At 35.3% G+C, this 7,301-nt stretch overlaps 1 long non-coding RNA gene across 2 annotated transcripts; it reads left to right on the top strand.

Moving 5' to 3' along the window:
• Window positions 1–1,119: 1,119 nt before the first annotated feature.
• Window positions 1,120–6,286, top strand: LOC118735145. 2 transcript variants are annotated; one of them, XR_004992521.1, is made up of 3 exons: window positions 1,120–1,242; window positions 5,992–6,114; window positions 6,170–6,286. It is a non-coding gene; the product is annotated as an uncharacterized LOC118735145 (long non-coding RNA). The 2 variants fall into 2 exon arrangements; XR_004992520.1 differs by lacking the exon at window positions 1,120–1,242 and adding an exon at window positions 5,639–5,879.
• The last annotated feature ends 1,015 nt before the right edge of the window (window positions 6,287–7,301 follow it).

Here is a 7,301-nt window from a genome sequence, read left to right as displayed (position 1 = left end):
ACAACGAAAACCAAAATTAGCCAAAATTATTGTCAGCCACTTTACACACACAATTTAGGTAAAATGATACAACAAAATGTTTTAAAATGTGTTGTCATGTTGAATTAACTCTTCTTTACTTGAATAAAAGTGTAAAATAGTGGTGCTTGTGATGTAAACAAACGCTCAGCTGACGAACCCGCTATCGCAAACTTTTTTCTCAAAACCAGTTACAAATACAACGTCGCGTTCTTACGTGATCTTGCTTTTAAGTATTGATCGATACTCGGTACCGACTTAAAAAGTGTCCAATACTTTCGATACTCGGTACCGAAATATTAGAATTTCTAATAAGAGTCCGCAATACCCACAAATATGGAATAAAAGCTGTTGAGTGATCGTTGAAGTCATTCATCTATGGTTAAAGAAGTCTATTTCTCCACATTATTTTGATCTGAACGTTCTCACAATGCAAAACGTAATAATATTACGAATTAACAATGTTGCCACAATAACTGTTGCAGTAGGTAAGACTGTGGCAATAAGTGCAAGAAGGCTCAAATACTGACATACACATTGTTCATCTTTTGAGAAAGCATCGTTTTATTTGTACGTTTTTTATTTCATGCTATGTCATATGTATAAAATAGCAATGAATATGAACTTTTTTCTGCAAACTTCAAAAGTGTACCCTCCATATAAAGTATGAGGGCCAATTACTTTTATATGGAGGAAAATGCCTAGGACCGTCCACAAAAAAAAAAAATATTGCAGTTTAATCTACTAAAATATAATGGGCTATAAAACAGTATACCTAAAATTTTTAATAAAATGTTTAAAATTTGTAGGTGTAATTGTTAAAGTTTGTTGAATTTTTTTTATTTTTGTAAAAAGTTTGAAATGTGGATTAATGTGGTGCTGGTTATGTAATATGCTAGTCTTTTATAAAAAATGTGACTAAACTTAATCAGCTGACAAGAAGTGTATATGTAATGAGGAAGGTTTAATGTATCGAATCGGTATCGGGTACCGAAAAGAAAGTATTGGGTACCGAAATTTTCTTCAAGTATTGGGTACCGAGTATTGGGTACCGACAATTCAGCACATCACTAATATTTTATTGCATGTTCAAGAGCTTTGTAGATGGCGTAGTCTTCAGTTGTAAATATAGAAGAGTACAGTGACAGTAGTCCTGCCGTTATTATTTCTCCGTTTTCTTTAACAACAGCGAAAGATGTTGTGCATTCTGTTTTGGATCCATCAGTGAATAATAAAGACCAACCGTTGCTTTTGAATTTTTCGGTTTCCTCTCTGAAAAGTTGATTATAGATCATGTTACATGTTGTATCTTTAGTTTTCAGATGCAGGGATGTGTTGATCACTAACGGATCAAATATCCACGGGGGTTGGGGTAGAGACGTTTAATGGTTGGAGTAGGAGTTAGGTTTAGAGACTTGCAGAAAACCACACAATGCCGTAAGGTAGAACATGTGTTGTATCTTTTCCTGTGTCTGAAAGCGGCTATGAATTCGTCAAGTAGAGTTTTGTTGCGAGTGTTAGCCAATAACGGAATAAAAGCGTACGAGGTTTCTTTGACTCTTTCTTTGATTGCAGGAAACCCAGCCTCTGCATTTATCGCGCGGCGCACTGCTTGGTGATAAGGGGAGGTAATTTGTTTGATATGCGACTGGGCGCACCATCCATAAATTGGAAGGTCATAGTCAATTTTGCTCAGAATTAGCGCTCTACTTATATTCATTAAGTTATTAATATTAATAAGACAGTTTGTAGTGGTTAAATACTTTATTATGTTCAGCCTGGCAGCCAGATTACTTCTTAATTCTAAAGAGTGTTGCTTAAAAGTAAGAATTTTATCGAAAACTACACCTAAGATTTTTAATTGGTTTGCAACCACGATGCGTTTATTATTTACGTTAATATTCGGTTGTGTACATTTAATTCTTTTACAAATGTGTAGAACCAAAGAACGTAGATAACAAGAAGGGACAACTCGTTATAATTGTGGCGAAAGTGCGCAACAGGGGCGTGCCTTCCTTTTTCATCCAATCAAAAAACGCACTAGGGGAAAAGAGAAAGCACGCCCCTGTTGCGCACTTTCGGTACAATTATAACGAGTTGTCCCTTCTTCTTATCTACGTTCTTTTGTAGAACTTTGCATTTATCAATAGAGAGGGTGGCTCCGGATAGAGTCCCCAACTACTTAAATCTTCTAATATTTTCGCATCGTTTAATTTTGAAAAAATAATCGCGTCATCGGCGTAGAGTGATAAATTTACATCTTTGTACTTACAGGTCTATTCTGCGCTGGTAATAAAAAGTTTGTAACCGGTAAATAAAGTTCCTGTCAATTTTTAAACCTCTTTCGCATTCTGTGTACTCTTGTAACCGGGAAATTTAGTTACCATCTCATAAGCTGGTAACAAATTATTGCCCCGTGAAATATGCAATGCCAGGATTTGCACAATTCTTCATAGCTGAATTGCTGAATATTTTAACTGCATTACCAACGTACCTAGAATCGCGGTGACAAGAACTGGTAACATTTTTTGGTAATAAAATTTTCCGGTCACAAAATCTTCGGTAACGTGCAGAATAGACCTGTTAGAAATAATTTCATTTACTTTTTCAAACGCAATCAATAGATTGCGAAAAGCTGACAAGGTGTTATTTACTTTAACTTGGAACCTGCGGCCGGTCATAAAGGCCTTTATTACATTAAAGATCTTTTGTAGAGGTGTCAAACTATCGATGGTACTATCGATAGTATCGATAGTTTTGTTTTTTTGCTCCTATCGATGAGTAGTGATAGTTTTTCTCAAAAAAGGTTAAACTATCGATAGTACTAGTTGACTATTGATAGTTTAAAACCTCTAGCACAGCCGATTTTACTTATAATGTCTCCATGTAGCTGCGCGTCAGTTTTTTAAGTTTGCCAATTTTTTATTACAAGTGATACTTTCATTGTGATTCCTCCTTTAATGGCCATTTTCTCAAGCAAACTTTAATTGAAAAGCTCCCTTTATATTTAAACGTTGCTTCAAACCATAAGGCTATGTCTGAAGTAAAGCATTTCTATTATCGGTGTTTGACGTTTGTATGTTTCTTGGCTGTAAACAAATCAAAAAATTATATTACGAAATTTAAACAAAATATATCGTATTTGAAAATTTATAATAAGCAACAATTAAACAAGGCAACAGTGATTTTGTTGCGGCAAATGATAAAGCTGTTTTTCATATACTTTTTTATGCTTAATACGAGTCCGTAAGCATAAAGATTCCATCAGCTCCAGATTTTAAGAAAAACGAGGTCAAAGTGTCAAAAAATCGCGTTTTTTGCAATATTTTAGAAGGTCTACCACAAAAAACAACCCTTAGAACCTTTAACTGGGGCTTAAATTAAAGCTATAACTCTCGGCTACTACCCCTGCACCTTGACCTGATATACACTAAAAGTCATTTATTGAACAATATAAAAATACTGGAATAAATACTGTGCTATTGAAAAAAATAAATAAGTTTTGCCAAAATCAGTTTTTGCTGTTAAATAAATAACTATAAGTGACCTTAGGGTTAAGGTTCAGGGATGGTATTTTAAGCGATTGTAGTCGAAAGTTTAAACCTTAATTTCAGCCCAAGTGGAAGGCTCTATCCGCTTTTGTTTAATTGCGGTGGGTACTCAATCTTCGCACAAAATCAGGTTTTGCTGTTCAATAAATGACTATAAGTGACCATCAGGTCAAGGTGTAGGGATGGTATTTTCAGGGATAGTAGTCGGGACTTCTAGCTTTAATTTAAGCGTAATACCGCCTTTTGATTCTTTGCTAGAGCTTCTAAAATATTGCCAAAAAAAAACGATTTTTTGACATTTTGACCTCGTTTTTCACAAAATCTGGAGCTGATGGAAACCTTATGCTCATGAATTCGTAATCAGCACTGACAAGTCAATCAAAAACAGCTGTAACATTTGCCCCAACAATTGTTTTCCCATTTTTGTTGCCATGTGTTATAGATCATAAGAAGAATCTTTCTTTACTAGGCTCATAATTTTATTTTTAATTGTAAGCTTCAGTAATAGATATGTAAATAAATAAGAAAAAATCGATAATAAAATGCTTTACTTAGACAGAGCTATACATGTTAAAGCAATATTTATACATAAAGTGAATTTTAAAGTTAAAAGTTACTTACTGTGTTTATATTTTCAATATTTTGTTCTTTTGTTTTTCGAAGCCGTCCCTGTTAATTTGGAAGAGTTTTTAACATTACATTGACTATCGATAGTACTATCGATGGTAGCGTTTGACACTATCGATAGTATTGCTGGAAACTATCAACGAGTAATGATAGTTTTTTTCTGAAACATGGAAACTATCGATGGTGGCACTATCGATAGTTTTACAACTCTAATCTTTTGACCCACACCCCAGACTTCATGTTTTTCTAACACGGCGTGTATGCCGACACGATCGAATGCTTTTTCAAAATCAATTGTCAAAATAGTGACATGGTTTTTCGTTGAAATAGCATTCGACGCAAAGTGTCGGATGTGAAGAAGTGCATCCAACGTGCTGTGTTTTTCTTTAAATGCTGTTTGATTATATCCTATTAACTTGTTAGTAGTGATGAACCACATTAGCCGTTTCGCTATCATTTTCTCAAATATTTTGCTTATGCATGGGAGGAGCGATATCGGCCGATAGCTGTTAGTATCGTATCTGCTCTTGTTGGGCTTAGGGATAGGAAGAATGACGGCCGATCGCCATGTATGCGGATAGACTCCAGAGCTAAATACTTTGTTGTAGAGGTTGAGTAATTGTAACTTTGCCTTGTCTGGCAGATTCCTTAGCTTTGGGTAAGATATACGATCGTACCCGGGCGATTTACCTTTTGCGTGGGCGAGTGCGAGCTCTAACTCGAGAAGCGATAAATTGGAGTCAAGGTGACTAGCCGTTTTGGACAGGGCTGTTGGTGAATACAGTTTTGATTACTGTTGTTGTTTAGCGGAGACATATTCATTTTAAAAGTTGGAGTCCTGCGAGTAATTACACCACGTTGAAGCAAAGGCGTCGGCAATATCGCCAGAAGCAGATATCTTAGACATTATTCCAACTTATGCAGCGAATTTGGGGACAGGGGATCCCTGTAAGTGTTTTTATGTCGGCCCAAATTTGTTTCGGTGTGGAGTGGTGATTGATTGACGAGGTGAATTTCTCAAAACTTGCCCGTTTTGCAACTTTAACTGCTTTGCGAAAAATGGCGTTAGTTTTTTTGTAAGCTATCAACAACCTAACAGAGTTACTCCGTTCAAACTCCTGCCATGATTTTTGTTTCTCTGCCCTAAGCTTGTTTAGATTGGCGTTCCACCAGGGGACACAAATTTTTCTTTGGGAGTTTTTCGTTTGAGGAATAGCCCGGTTAGCTGCAGATTTGATGCACTTTGTGATTTTTGCTACCTCCTGGTTGACGTTTGGGCACTCCTAATTTTTCTATTATAAAGGTCTGATTATGCACACTTCGCATAACTTCGTACAACCATTTGTACCAGTGCAATAAAAATGTAACTTAAGAAATCGTGAAGCAAAATCTAAACTAAACAGATCGCTAAGTTTTGAAAAGTTATGCTAATTTCTGGGTAATGGAATGCTTACAAAGTACAAACGAAATTACAGTTTGAAGTTTATGCGAAGTTGTGCGAAGTATGCATAATCAGACTATAAGGGCCAATCAGCGCGATCTGTGATGAATTTAGGAACCAGTTTGATTTTGTCAAAAATGAAGTTTGTAGTTAGCGTAGTTATTATGGGGAAGTGATCGCTGCTGTATGGACAGTCACTGATTTCCCATTCGCTTTTGGGACCTAATTGAGAGGACGCTAAGGTAATGTCAATGTGGGTTAAAGAATTATGTGTAGACAGGTGGGTGGGCGATCCATTGTTGAGCACCATCAGGTTTTGCGATAACATGATATTTTCTACTACTGTTCCTCTAGCGTTTTCTTTAGTTGACCCCCAGAAGGGGCTCCATGCATTTAAGTCACCTAATAGGAGAATTTGATAGTAAGATTGACCAACGAATCGAGTGATATCTTGCTCCGAGAAGAGTTGGCTTGGTGGTATGTATAAGTTTACTATTGTAAATTTAATATTAAGGTTGATTTCTATTTCTAGTGATTGTATGTTGGAATTTCTTGTTCGAACAGTGTGAGGGATGTGGTGTTTAACTAGAACACCAATGACGAAATTTATTGAATAATTCCACATAAAATGGTATACATAAATGACTAATTTTCTAAACGATTTAAATAAAACGCATTTCATAACCTTTTTTGTGCAAACGGCATTTGCGAATTGATAGAAAAGTACTACGGATTGTAAATTTTTGTTAACTATGAGGTGAATGAAAATTTTCAACCCGGCCTGACGGTTTTGAAGAATTTTTTTGTTCTAATTTTATTACTAAGGCGTCTAATAAATGCATGGCTTTTAGTTCTAGAAGAATAAAAGTCAGTAAAGACAAGTCTTTTTTGTATAATTTCTGATTTTAATTGGTCAACTTCTTTTGCACCAGAGCAACTGTCAAAAATTTCCAGCAGTAAAAAGTTACGAATTGGCACAGCAATGTAAAATTTTCGTGCCATAATAAAAACGTTTTTTCAACATGGATCTTTTCTACTAATTGACATGAAATTACTATCTCAACGCTCGGAGCGCTGCCACTGAGGGCTTTTGCCAACTGATAGAAAAGAGAAAATTTGGAAATACCAAACAAAAATTTTGAGATTTCTCCTTGTGAATACGAATGCCATAGTTTTTACCTAGCTCGTGGGACTACGCAAAATTTTGACAGCTTGTAAATATGTATACACATAAAGTTGTTAGCGGTAATAAAGAGTCAAAATCAAAATGGAGAAAAGAACAAAAAGCGTACGTTAGTTGTCAGTTATAAAATAAATCCAATTTATTTGCGAATATTTGTTTATTCTATTTATTGAAAGGCAACTACACGAAAAAGCTTGTGTTAATTATATTGATAACAGAACCTGGCGCGCGACGTTGTCTAAATTCTCAAGTAACATAAAATCCACAAAAGAATACATTGCTTGTATTACCATCAATACACCATGTATAAATTTTAACAACACACAAAAATAGAGCTTTCGCACGAGGTTTGTTTGGTTTTTCAACACCATTTATAATTTTCTTTTAATAAAATCACGTATTGTCAAATGCTTAAATTTATTTATCTAATAATAATGCAGCACACAACCCTGAAATCTAAGAAAAAGTCTGAGGAAGGCCA

This window comes from Rhagoletis pomonella, unplaced genomic scaffold, assembly GCF_013731165.1.
Source record: "Rhagoletis pomonella isolate Grant_MI unplaced genomic scaffold, Rhpom_1.0 Rhpom_scaffold_00003, whole genome shotgun sequence".
Lineage (NCBI taxonomy): Eukaryota > Metazoa > Arthropoda > Insecta > Diptera > Tephritidae > Rhagoletis > Rhagoletis pomonella.
The sequence above is the reverse complement of the archived record's forward strand: the minus strand, read 5'-3'. Positions and strand labels throughout refer to the sequence as shown.